Here is a 14658-nt window from a genome sequence, read left to right on the forward strand (position 1 = left end):
GTTTAAAAGCCACTTATAACCATTTTGTCCCAAAACAGGTTAAAACCAAGAAAACATTACTTAGAAGCTGTAAACAGCTATGTTAGTGTTTATGGGGTTAAAATGTGTCTTAATCCAATGCAACTAACTAATTATAAGAGTTTGAGATAGATGTGGAGAGTTTAAAAGCCACTTATACCCATTTTGTCCCAAAACAGGCTAAAACCAAGAAAACATTGCTTAGTAGCTGTAAACAGCTATGTTAGTGTTTATGGGGTTAAAATGTGTCTTAATCCAATGCAACTAACTAATTATAAGAGTTTGAGATAGATGTGGAGAGTTTAAAAGCCACTTATACCCATTTTGTCCCAAAACAGGCTAAAACCAAGAAAACATTGCTTAGAAGTTGTAAACAGCTATGTTAGTGTTTCTGGGGTTAAAATGTGTCTTAATCCAATGCAACTAACTAATTATAAGAGTTTGAGATAGATGTGAAGAGTTTAAAAGCCACTTATACCCATTTTGTCCCAAAACAGGCTAACAGCAAGAAAACATTGCTTAGTAGCTGTAAACTGCTATGTTAGTGTTTATGGGGTTAAAATGTGTCTTAATCCAATGCAACTAACTAAGTATAAGAGTTTGAGATAGATGTGGAGAGTTTAAAAGCCACTTCTACCCATTTTGTCCCAAAACAGGCTAAAACCAAGAAAACATTGCTTAGAAGCTGTAAACAGCTATGTTAGTTTTATGGGGTTAAAATGTGTCTTAATCCAATGCAACTAACTAAGTATAAGAGTTTGAGATAGATGTGGAGAGTTTAAAAGCCACTTATAACCATTTTGTCCCAAAACAGGTTAAAACCAAGAAAACATTGCTTAGAAGCTGTAAACAGCTATGTTAGTGGTTATGGGGTTAAAATGTGTCTTAATCCAATGCAACTAACTAATTATAAGAGTTTGAGATAGATGTGGAGAGTTTAAAAGCCACTTATACCCATTTTGTCCCAAAACAGGCTAACAGCAAGAAAACATTGCTTAGTAACTGTAAACAGCTATGTTAGTGTTTATGGGGTTAAAATGTGTCTTAATCCAATGCAACTAACTAAGTATAAGAGTTTGAGATAGATGTGGAGAGTTTAAAAGCCACTTATAACCATTTTGTCCCAAAACAGGTTAAAACCAAGAAAACATTACTTAGAAGCTGTAAACAGCTATGTTAGTGTTTATGGGGTTAAAATGTGTCTTAATCCAATGCAACTAACTAATTATAAGAGTTTGAGATAGATGTGGAGAGTTTAAAAGCCACTTATACCCATTTTGTCCCAAAACAGGCTAAAACCAAGAAAACATTGCTTAGTAGCTGTAAACAGCTATGTTAGTGTTTATGGGGTTAAAATGTGTCTTAATCCAATGCAACTAACTAATTATAAGAGTTTGAGATAGATGTGGAGAGTTTAAAAGCCACTTATACCCATTTTGTCCCAAAACAGGCTAAAACCAAGAAAACATTGCTTAGAAGCTGTAAACAGCTATGTTAGTGTTTATGGGGTTAAAATGTGTCTTAATCCAATGCAACTAACTAAGTATAAGAGTTTGAGATAGATGTGGAGAGTTTAAAAGCCACTTATAACCATTTTGTCCCAAAACAGGCTAAAACCAAGAAAACATTGGTTAGAAGCTGTAAACAGCTATGTTAGTGGTTATGGGGTTAAAATGTGTCTTAATCCAATGCAACTAACTAATTATAAGAGTTTGAGATAGATGTGGAGAGTTTAAAAGCCACTTATACCCATTTTGTCCCAAAACAGGCTAACAGCAAGAAAACATTGCTTAGTAGCTGTAAACAGCTATGTTAGTGTTTATGGGGTTAAAATGTGTCTTAATCCAATGCAACTAACTAAGTATAAGAGTTTGAGATAGATGTGGAGAGTTTAAAAGCCACTTATAACCATTTTGTCCCAAAACAGGTTAAAACCAAGAAAACATTACTTAGAAGCTGTAAACAGCTATGTTAGTGTTTATGGGGTTAAAATGTGTCTTAATCCAATGCAACTAACTAATTATAAGAGTTTGAGATAGATGTGAAGAGTTTAAAAGCCACTTATACCCATTTTGTCCCAAAACAGGCTAACAGCAAGAAAACATTTCTTAGTAGCTGTAAACAACTATGTTAGTGTTTCTGGGGTTAAAATGTGTCTTAATCTAATGCAACTAACTAATTATAAGATTTTGAGATAGATGTGGAGAGTTTAATAGCCACTTATACCCATTTTGTCCCAAAACAGGCTAACAGCAAGAAAACATTGCTTAGTAGCAGTAAACAGCTATGTTAGTGTTAATGGGGTTAAAATGTGTCTTAATCCAATGCAACTAACTAATTATAAGAGTTTGAGATAGATGTGGAGAGTTTAAAAGCCACTTATAACCATTTTGTCCCAAAACAGGTTAAAACCAAGAAAACATTGCTTAGAAGCTGTAAACAGCTATGTTAGTGTTTATGGGGTTAAAATGTGTCTTAATCCAATGCAACTAACTAATTATAAGAGTTTGAGATAGATGTGGAGATTTTAAAAGCCACTTATAACCATTTTGTCCCAAAACAGGCTAAAACCAAGAAAACATTGCTTAGAAGCTGTAAACAGCTATGTTAGTGTTTATGGGGTTAAAATGTGTCTTAATCCAATGCAACTAACTAATTATAAGAGTTTGAGATAGATGTGGAGAGTTTAAAAGCCACTTATACCCATTTTGTCCCAAAACAGGCTAAAACCAAGAAAACATTGCTTAGTAGCTGTAAACAGCTATGTTAGTGTTTATGGGGTTAAAATGTGTCTTAATCCAATGCAACTAACTAAGTATAAGAGTTTGAGATAGATGTGGAGAGTTTAAAAGCCACTTATAACCATTTTGTCCCAAAACAGGTTAAAACCAAGAAAACATTGCTTAAAAGCTGTAAACAGCTATGTTAGTGTTTGTGGGGTTAAAATGTGTCTTAGTCCAATGCAACTAACTAATTATAAGAGTTTGAGATAGATGTGGAGAGTTTAAAAGCCACTTATACCCATTTTGTCCCAAAACAGGCTAACAGCAAGAAAACATTGCTTAGTAGCTGTAAACAGCTATGTTAGTGTTTATGGGGTTAAAATGTGTCTTAATCCAATGCAACTAACTAATTATAAGACTTTGAGATAGATGTGAAGAGTTTAAAAGCCACTTATACCCATTTTGTCCCAAAACAGGCGAAAACCAAGAAAACATTGCTTAAAAGTTGTAAACAGCTATGTTAGTGTTTATGGGGTTAAAATGTGTCTTAATCCAATGCAACTAACTAATTATAAGAGTTTCAGATAGATGTGGAGAGTTTAAAAGCCACTTATAACCATTTTGTCCCAAAACAGGTTAAAACCAAGAAAACATTGCTTAGAAGCTGTAAACAGCTATGTTAGTGGTTATGGGGTTAAAATGTGTCTTAATCCAATGCAACTAACTAATTATAAGAGTTTGAGATAGATGTGGAGAGTTTAAAAGCCACTTATACCCATTTTGTCCCAAAACAGGCTAACAGCAAGAAAACATTGCTTAGTAGCTGTAAACAGCTATGTTAGTGTTTATGGGGTTAAAATGTGTCTTAATCCAATGCAACTAACTAAGTATAAGAGTTTGAGATAGATGTGGAAAGTTTAAAAACCACTTATAACCATTTTGTCCCAAAACAGGTTAAAACCAAGAAAACATTACTTAGAAGCTGTAAACAGCTATGTTAGTGTTTATGGGGTTAAAATGTGTCTTAATCCAATGCAACTAACTAATTATAAGAGTTTGAGATAGATGTGAAGAGTTTAAAAGCCACTTATACCCATTTTGTCCCAAAACAGGCTAACAGCAAAAAAACATTGCTTAGTAGCTGTAAACAACTATGTTAGTGTTTCTGGGGTTAAAATGTGTCTTAATCCAATGCAACTAACTAATTATAAGATTTTGAGATAGATGTGGAGAGTTTAATAGCCACTTATACCCATTTTGTCCCAAAACAGGCTAACAGCAAGAAAACATTGCTTAGTAGCAGTAAACAGCTATGTTAGTGTTAATGGGGTTAAAATGTGTCTTAATCCAATGCAACTAACTAATTATAAGAGTTTGAGATAGATGTGGAGAGTTTAAAAGCCACTTATAACCATTTTGTCCCAAAACAGGTTAAAACCAAGAAAACATTGCTTAGAAGCTGTAAACAGCTATGTTAGTGTTTATGGGGTTAAAATGTGTCTTAATCCAATGCAACTAACTAATTATAAGAGTTTGAGATAGATGTGGAGATTTTAAAAGCCACTTATAACCATTTTGTCCCAAAACAGGCTAAAACCAAGAAAACATTGCTTAGAAGCTGTAAACAGCTATGTTAGTGTTTATGGGGTTAAAATGTGTCTTAATCCAATGCAACTAACTAATTATAAGAGTTTGAGATAGATGTGGAGAGTTTAAAAGCCACTTATACCCATTTTGTCGCAAAACAGGCTAACAGCAAGAAAACATTGCTTGGTAGCTGTAAACAGCTATGTTAGTGTTTATGGGGTTAAAATGTGTCTTAATCCAATGCAACTAACTAATTATAAGACTTTGAGATAGATGTGGAGAGTTTAAAAGCCACTTATACCCATTTTGTCCCAAAACAGGCTAAAACCAAGAAAACATTGCTTAGTAGCTGTAAACAGCTATGTTAGTGTTTATGGGGTTAAAATGTGTCTTAATCCAATGCAACTAACTAATTATAAGAGTTTGAGATAGATGTGGAGAGTTTAAAAGCCACTTATACCCATTTTGTCCCAAAACAGGCTAACAGCAAGAAAACATTGCTTAGTAGCTATAAACAGCTATGTTAGTGTTTATGGGGTTAAAATGTGTCTTAATCCAATGCAACTAACTAAGTATAAGAGTTTGAGATAGATGTGGAGAGTTTAAAAGCCACTTATAACCATTTTGTCCCAAAACAGGTTAAAACCAAGAAAACATTACTTAGAAGCTGTAAACAGCTATGTTAGTGTTTATGGGGTTAAAATGTGTCTTAATCCAATGCAACTAACTAATTATAAGAGTTTGAGATAGATGTGAAGAGTTTAAAAGCCACTTATACCCATTTTGTCCCAAAACAGGCTAACAGCAAGAAAACATTGCTTAGTAGCTGTAAACAACTATGTTAGTGTTTCTGGGGTTAAAATGTGTCTTAATCCAATGCAACTAACTAATTATAAGATTTTGAGATAGATGTGGAGAGTTTAATAGCCACTTATACCCATTTTGTCCCAAAACAGGCTAACAGCAAGAAAACATTGCTTAGTAGCAGTAAACAGCTATGTTAGTGTTAATGGGGTTAAAATGTGTCTTAATCCAATGCAACTAACTAATTATAAGAGTTTGAGATAGATGTGGAGAGTTTAAAAGCCACTTATAACCATTTTGTCCCAAAACAGGTTAAAACCAAGAAAACATTGCTTAGAAGCTGTAAACAGCTATGTTAGTGTTTATGGGGTTAAAATGTGTCTTAATCCAATGCAACTAACTAATTATAAGAGTTTGAGATAGATGTGGAGATTTTAAAAGCCACTTATAACCATTTTGTCCCAAAACAGGCTAACAGCAAGAAAACATTGCTTAGTAGCTGTAAACAACTATGTTAGTGTTTCTGGGGTTAAAATGTGTCTTAATCCAATGCAACTAACTAATTATAAGATTTTGAGATAGATGTGGAGAGTTTAATAGCCACTTATACCCATTTTGTCCCAAAACAGGCTAACAGCAAGAAAACATTGCTTAGTAGCAGTAAACAGCTATGTTAGTGTTAATGGGGTTAAAATGTGTCTTAATCCAATGCAACTAACTAATTATAAGAGTTTGAGATAGATGTGGAGAGTTTAAAAGCCACTTATAACCATTTTGTCCCAAAACAGGTTAAAACCAAGAAAACATTGCTTAGAAGCTGTAAACAGCTATGTTAGTGTTTATGGGGTTAAAATGTGTCTTAATCCAATGCAACTAACTAATTATAAGAGTTTGAGATAGATGTGGAGATTTTAAAAGCCACTTATAACCATTTTGTCCCAAAACAGGCTAAAACCAAGAAAACATTGCTTAGAAGCTGTAAACAGCTATGTTAGTGTTTATGGGGTTAAAATGTGTCTTAATCCAATGCAACTAACTAATTATAAGAGTTTGAGATAGATGTGGAGAGTTTAAAAGCCACTTATACCCATTTTGTCCCAAAACAGGCTAAAACCAAGAAAACATTGCTTAGTAGCTGTATACAGCTATGTTAGTGTTTATGGGGTTAAAATGTGTCTTAATCCAATGCAACTAACTAATTATAAGAGTTTGAGATAGATGTGGAGAGTTTAAAAGCCACTTATACCCATTTTGTCCCAAAACAGGCTAACAGCAAGAAAACATTGCTTAGTAGCTGTAAACAGCTATGTTAGTGTTTATGGGGTTAAAATGTGTCTTAATCCAATGCAACTAACTAAGTATAAGAGTTTGAGATAGATGTAGAGAGTTTAAAAGCCACTTATAACCATTTTGTCCCAAAACAGGTTAAAACCAAGAAAACATTACTTAGAAGCTGTAAACAGCTATGTTAGTGTTTATGGGGTTAAAATGTGTCTTAATCCAATGCAACTAACTAATTATAAAAGTTTGAGATAGATGTGAAGAGTTTAAAAGCCACTTATACCCATTTTGTCCCAAAACAGGCTAACAGCAAGAAAACATTGCTTAGTAGCTGTAAACAGCTATGTTAGTGTTTATGGGGTTAAAATGTGTCTAAATCCAATGCAACTAACTAATTATAAGAGTTTGAGATAGATGTGGAGAGTTTAAAGCCACTTATACCCATTTTGTCCCAAAACAGGCTAACAGCAAGAAAACATTGCTTAGTAGCTGTGAACAGCTATGTTAGTGTTTATGGGGTTAAAATGTGTCTTAATCCAACGCAACTAACTAAGTATAAGAGTTTGAGATAGATGTGGAGAGTTTAAAAGCCACTTATAACCATTTTGTCCCAAAACAGGCTAAAACCAAGAAAACATTGCTTAGTAGCTGTAAACAGCTATGTTAGTGTTTATGGTGTTAAAATGTGTCTTAATCCAATGCAACTAACTAATTATAAGAGTTTGAGATAGATGTGGAGAGTTTAAAAGCCACTTATAACCATTTTGTCCCAAAACAGGCTAAAACCAAGAAAACCTTGCTTAGTAGCTGTAAACAGCTATGTTAGTGTTTATGGGGTTAAAATGTGTCTTAATCTAAAGCAACTAACTAATTATAAGAGTTTGAGATAGATGTGGAGAGTTTAAAAGCCACTTATAACCATTTTGTCCCAAAACAGGCTAACAGCAAGAAAACATTGCTTAGTAGCTGTAAACAGCTATGTTAGTGTTTATGGGGTTAAAATGTGTCTTAATCCAATGCAACTAACTAAGTATAAGAGTTTGAGATAGATGTGGAGAGTTTAAAAGCCACTTATAACCATTTTGTCCCAAAACAGGCTAAAACCAAGAAAACATTGCTTAGTAGCTGTAAACAGCTATGTTAGTGTTTATGCGGGTTAAAATGTGTCTTAATCCAATGCAACTAACTAATTATAAGAGTTTGAGATAGATGTGGTGAGTTTAAAAGCAACTTATAACCATTTTGTCCCAAAATAGGCTAAAACCAAGAAAACATTGCTTAGTAGCTGTAAACAGCTATGTTAGTGTTTATGGGGTTAAAATGTGTCTTAATCCAATGCAACTAACTAAGTATAAGAGTTTGAGACAGATGTGGAGAGTTTAAAAGCCACTTATAACCATTTTGTCCCAAAACAGGTTAAAACCAAGAAAACATTACTTAGAAGCTGTAAACAGCTATGTTAGTGTTTATGGGGTTAAAATGTGTCTTAATCCAATGCAACTAACTAATTATAAGAGTTTGAGATAGATGTGAAGAGTTTAAAAGCCACTTATACCCATTTTGTCCCAAAACAGGCTAACAGCAAGAAAACATTGCTTAGTAGCTGTAAACAACTATGTTAGTGTTTCTGGGGTTAAAATGTGTCTTAATCCAATGCAACTAACTAATTATAAGATTTTGAGATAGATGTGGAGAGTTTAATAGCCACTTATACCCATTTTGTCCCAAAACAGGCTAACAGCAAGAAAACATTGCTTAGTAGCAGTAAACAGCTATGTTAGTGTTAATGGGGTTAAAATGTGTCTTAATCCAATGCAACTAACTAATTATAAGAGTTTGAGATAGATGTGGAGAGTTTAAAAGCCACTTATAACCATTTTGTCCCAAAACAGGTTAAAACCAAGAAAACATTGCTTAGAAGCTGTAAACAGCTATGTTAGTGTTTATGGGGTTAAAATGTGTCTTAATCCAATGCAACTAACTAATTATAAGAGTTTGAGATAGATGTGGAGATTTTAAAAGCCACTTATAACCATTTTGTCCCAAAACAGGCTAACAGCAAGAAAACATTGCTTAGTAGCTGTAAACAACTATGTTAGTGTTTCTGGGGTTAAAATGTGTCTTAATCCAATGCAACTAACTAATTATAAGATTTTGAGATAGATGTGGAGAGTTTAATAGCCACTTATACCCATTTTGTCCCAAAACAGGCTAACAGCAAGAAAACATTGCTTAGTAGCAGTAAACAGCTATGTTAGTGTTAATGGGGTTAAAATGTGTCTTAATCCAATGCAACTAACTAATTATAAGAGTTTGAGATAGATGTGGAGAGTTTAAAAGCCACTTATAACCATTTTGTCCCAAAACAGGTTAAAACCAAGAAAACATTGCTTAGAAGCTGTAAACAGCTATGTTAGTGTTTATGGGGTTAAAATGTGTCTTAATCCAATGCAACTAACTAATTATAAGAGTTTGAGATAGATGTGGAGATTTTAAAAGCCACTTATAACCATTTTGTCCCAAAACAGGCTAAAACCAAGAAAACATTGCTTAGAAGCTGTAAACAGCTATGTTAGTGTTTATGGGGTTAAAATGTGTCTTAATCCAATGCAACTAACTAATTATAAGAGTTTGAGATAGATGTGGAGAGTTTAAAAGCCACTTATACCCATTTTGTCCCAAAACAGGCTAAAACCAAGAAAACATTGCTTAGTAGCTGTATACAGCTATGTTAGTGTTTATGGGGTTAAAATGTGTCTTAATCCAATGCAACTAACTAATTATAAGAGTTTGAGATAGATGTGGAGAGTTTAAAAGCCACTTATACCCATTTTGTCCCAAAACAGGCTAACAGCAAGAAAACATTGCTTAGTAGCTGTAAACAGCTATGTTAGTGTTTATGGGGTTAAAATGTGTCTTAATCCAATGCAACTAACTAAGTATAAGAGTTTGAGATAGATGTAGAGAGTTTAAAAGCCACTTATAACCATTTTGTCCCAAAACAGGTTAAAACCAAGAAAACATTACTTAGAAGCTGTAAACAGCTATGTTAGTGTTTATGGGGTTAAAATGTGTCTTAATCCAATGCAACTAACTAATTATAAAAGTTTGAGATAGATGTGAAGAGTTTAAAAGCCACTTATACCCATTTTGTCCCAAAACAGGCTAACAGCAAGAAAACATTGCTTAGTAGCTGTAAACAACTATGTTAGTGTTTCTGGGGTTAAAATGTGTCTTAATCCAATGCAACTAACTAATTATAAGATTTTGAGATAGATGTGGAGAGTTTAATAGCCACTTATACCCATTTTGTCCCAAAACAGGATAACAGCAAGAAAACATTGCTTAGTAGCAGTAAACAGCTATGTTAGTGTTAATGGGGTTAAAATGTGTCTTAATCCAATGCAACTAACTAATTATAAGAGTTTGAGATAGATGTGGAGAGTTTAAAAGCCACTTATAACCATTTTGTCCCAAAACAGGTTAAAACCAAGAAAACATTGCTTAGAAGCTGTAAACAGCTATGTTAGTGTTTATGGGGTTAAAATGTGTCTTAATCCAATGCAACTAACTAATTATAAGAGTTTGAGATAGATGTGGAGATTTTAAAAGCCACTTATAACCATTTTGTCCCAAAACAGGCTAAAACCAAGAAAACATTGCTTAGAAGCTGTAAACAGCTATGTTAGTGTTTATGGGGTTAAAATGTGTCTTAATCCAATGCAACTAACTAATTATAAGAGTTTGAGATAGATGTGGAGAGTTTAAAAGACACTTATACCCATTTTGTCGCAAAACAGGTTAACAGCAAGAAAACATTGCTTAGTAGCTGTAAACAGCTATGTTAGTGTTTATGGGGTTAAAATGTGTCTTAATCCAATGCAACTAACTAATTATAAGACTTTGAGATAAATGTGGAGAGTTTAAAAGCCACTTATTCCCATTTTGTCCCAAAACAGGCTAAAACCAAGAAAACATTGCTTAGTAGCTGTAAACAGCTATGTTAGTGTTTATGGGGTTAAAATGTGTCTTAATCCAATGCAACTAACTAATTATAAGAGTTTGAGATAGATGTGGAGAGTTTAAAAGCCACTTATACCCATTTTGTCGCAAAACAGGCTAACAGCAAGAAAACATTGCTTAGTAGCTGTAAACAGCTATGTTAGTGTTTATGGGGTTAAAATGTGTCTTAATCCAATGCAACTAACTAATTATAAGACTTTGAGATAAATGTGGAGAGTTTAAAAGCCACTTATACCCATTTTGTCCCAAAACAGGCTAAAACCAAGAAAACATTGCTTAGTAGCTGTAAACAGCTATGTTAGTGTTTATGGGGTTAAAATGTGTCTTAATCCAATGCAACTAACTAAGTATAAGAGTTTGAGATAGATGTGGAGAGTTTAAAAGCCACTTATAACCATTTTGTCCCAAAACAGGTTAAAACCAAGAAAACATTGCTTAAAAGCTGTAAACAGCTATGTTAGTGTTTGTGGGGTTAAAATGTGTCTTTGTCCAATGCAACTAACTAATTATAAGAGTTTGAGATCGATGTGGAGAGTTTAAAAGCCACTTATACCCATTTTGTCCCAAAACAGGCTAACAGCAAGAAAACATTGCTTAGTAGCTGTAAACAGCTATGTTAGTGTTTATGGGGTTAAAATGTGTCTTAATCCAATGCAACTAACTAATTATAAGACTTTGAGATAGATGTGGAGAGTTTAAAAGCCACTTATACCCATTTTGTCCCAAAACAGGCTAAAACCAAGAAAACATTGCTTAGAAGTTGTAAACAGCTATGTTAGTGTTTATGGGGTTAAAATGTGTCTTAATCCAATGCAACTAACTAATTATAAGAGTTTGAGATAGATGTGGAGAGTTTAAAAGCCACTTATAACCATTTTGTCCCAAAACAGGTTAAAACCAAGAAAACATTGCTTAGAAGCTGTAAACAGCTATGTTAGTGGTTATGGGGTTAAAATGTGTCTTAATCCAATGCAACTAACTAATTATAAGAGTTGAGATAGATGTGGAGAGTTTAAAAGCCACTTATACCCATTTTTGTCCCAAAACAGGCTAACAGCAAGAAAACATTGCTTAGTAGCTGTAAACAGCTATGTTAGTGTTTATGGGGTTAAAATGTGTCTTAATCCAATTCAAGTAACTAAGTATAAGAGTTTGAGATAGATGTGGAGAGTTTAAAAGCCACTTATAACCATTTTGTCCCAAAACAGGTTAAAACCAAGAAAACATTACTTAGAAGCTGTAAACAGCTATGTTAGTGTTTATGGGGTTAAAATGTGTCTTAATCCAATGCAACTAACTAATTATAAGAGTTTGAGATAGATGTGGAGAGTTTAAAAGCCACTTATACCCATTTTGTCCCAAAACAGGCTAAAACCAAGAAAACATTGCTTAGAAGTTGTAAACAGCTATGTTAGTGTTTCTGGGGTTAAAATGTGTCTTAATCCAATGCAACTAACTAAGTATAAGAGTTTGAGATAGATGTGGAGAGTTTAAAAGCCACTTATACCCATTTTGTCCCAAAACAGGCTAAAACCAAGAAAACATTGCTTAGAAGTTGTAAACAGCTATGTTAGTGTTTCTGGGGTTAAAATGTGTCTTAATCCAATGCAACTAACTAATTATAAGAGTTTGAGATAGATGTGGAGAGTTTAAAAGCCACTTATACCCATTTTGTCCCAAAACAGGCTAACAGCAAGAAAACATTGCTTAGTAGCTGTAAACAGCTATGTTAGTGTTTATGGGGTTAAAAGGTGTCTTAATCCAATGCAACTAACTAAGTATAAGAGTTTGACATAGATGTGGAGAGTTTAAAAGCCACTTATAACCATTTTGTCCCAAAACAGGCTAACAGCAAGAAAACATTGCTTAGTAGCTGTAAACAGCTATGTTAGTGTTTATGGGGTTAAAATGTGTCTTAATCCAATGCAACTAACTAATTATAAGAGTTTGAGATAGATGTGGAGAGTTTAAAAGCCACTTATAACCATTTTGTCCCAAAACAGGTTAAAACCAAGAAAACATTGCTTAGAAGCTGTAAACAGCTATGTTAGTGTTTATGGGGTTAAAATGTGTCTTAATCCAATGCAACTAACTAATTATAAGAGTTTGAGATAGATGTGGAGAGGTAAAAGCCACTTATACCCATTTTGTCCCAAAACAGGCTAAAACGAAGAAAACATTGCTTAGAAGCTGTAAACAGCCATGTTAGTGTTTATGGGGTTAAAATGTGTCTTAATCCAATGCAACTAACTAAGTATATGAGTTTGAGATAGATGTGGAAAGTTTAAAAGCCACTTATAACCATTTTGTCCCAAAACAGGTTAAAACCAAGAAAACATTGCTTAGAAGCTGTAAACAGCTATGTTAGTGTTTATGGGGTTAAAATGTGTCTTAATCCAATGCAACTAACTAATTATAAGAGTTTGAGATAGATGTGGAGAGTTTAAAAGCCACTTATACCCATTTTGTCCCAAAACAGGCTAAAACCAAGAAAACATTGCTTAGAAGTTGTAAACAGCTATGTTAGTGTTTCTGGGGTTAAAATGTGTCTTAATCCAATGCAACTAACTAATTATAAGAGTTTGAGATAGATGTGAAGAGTTTAAAAGCCACTTATACACATTTTGTCCCAAAACAGGCTAACAGCAAGAAAACATTGCTTAGTAGCTGTAAACTGGTATGGCGTTAAAATGTGTCTTAATCCAATGCAACTAACTAAGTATAAGAGTTTGAGATAGATGTGGAGAGTTTAAAAGCCACTTATACCCATTTTGTCCCAAAACAGGCTAAAACCAAGAAAACATTGCTTATAAGCTGTAAACAGCTATGTTAGTGTTTATGAGGTTAAAATGTGTCTTAATCCAATGCAAATAACTAAGTATAAGAGTTTGAGATAGATGTGGAGAGTTTAAAAGCCACTTATAACCATTTTGTCCCAAAACAGGTTAAAACCAAGAAAACATTGCTTAGAAGCTGTAAACAGCTATGTTAGTGGTTATGGGGTTAAAATGTGTCTTAATCCAATGGAACTAACTAATTATAAGAGTTTGAGATAGATGTGGAGAGTTTAAAAGCCACTTATACCCATTTTGTCCCAAAACAGGCTAACAGCAAGAAAACATTGCTTAGTAGCTGTAAACAGCTATGTTAGTGTTTATGGGGTTAAAATGTGTCTTAATCCAATGCAACTAACTAAGTATAAGAGTTTGAGATAGATGTGGAGAGTTTAAAAGCCACTTATAACCATTTTGTCCCAAAACAGGTTAAAACCAAGAAAACATTACTTAGAAGCTGTAAACAGCTATGTTAGTGTTTATGGGGTTAAAATGTGTCTTAATCCAATGCAACTAACTAATTATAAGAGTTTGAGATAGATGTGGAGAGTTTAAAAGCCACTTATACCCATTTTGTCCCAAAACAGGCTAAAACCAAGAAAACATTGCTTAGAAGTTGTAAACAGCTATGTTAGTGTTTCTGGGGTTAAAATGTGTCTTAATCCAATGCAACTAACTAATTATAAGAGTTTGAGATAGATGTGAAGAGTTTAAAAGCCACTTATACCCATTTTGTCCCAAAACAGGCTAACAGCAAGAAAACATTGCTTAGTAGCTGTAAACAGCTATGTTAGTGTTTATGGGGTTAAAATGTGTCTTAATCCAATGCAACTAACTAAGTATAAGAGTTTGAGATAGATGTGGAGAGTTTAAAAGCCACTTATACCCATTTTGTCCCAAAACAAGCTAAAACCAAGAAAACATTGCTTAGAAGTTGTAAACAGCTATGTTAGTGTTTCTGGGGTTAAAATGTGTCTTAATCCAATGGAACTAACTAATTATAAGAGTTTGAGATAGATGTGGAGAGTTTAAAAGCCACTTATACCCATTTTGTCCCAAAACAGGCTAACAGCAAGAAAACATTGCTTAGTAACTGTAAACAGCTATGTTAGTGTTTATGGGGTTAAAAGGTGTCTTAATCCAACGCAACTAACTAAGTATGAGAGTTTGAGATAGATGTGGAGAATTTAAAAGCCACTTATAACCATTTTGTCCCAAAACAGGCTAACAGCAAGAAAACATTGCTTAGTAGCTGTAAACAGCTATGTTAGTGTTTATGGGGTTAAAATGTGTCTTAATCCAATGCAACTAACTAATTATAAGAGTTTGAGATAGATGTGGAGAGTTTAAAAGCCACTTATACCCATTTTGTCCCAAAATAGGCTAAC

The sequence above is a fragment of the Camelina sativa genome, chromosome 12 (genome assembly GCF_030686135.1).
Source record: "Camelina sativa cultivar CO46 ecotype springtype chromosome 12, ASM3068613v1".
Taxonomy (NCBI): domain Eukaryota; kingdom Viridiplantae; phylum Streptophyta; class Magnoliopsida; order Brassicales; family Brassicaceae; genus Camelina; species Camelina sativa.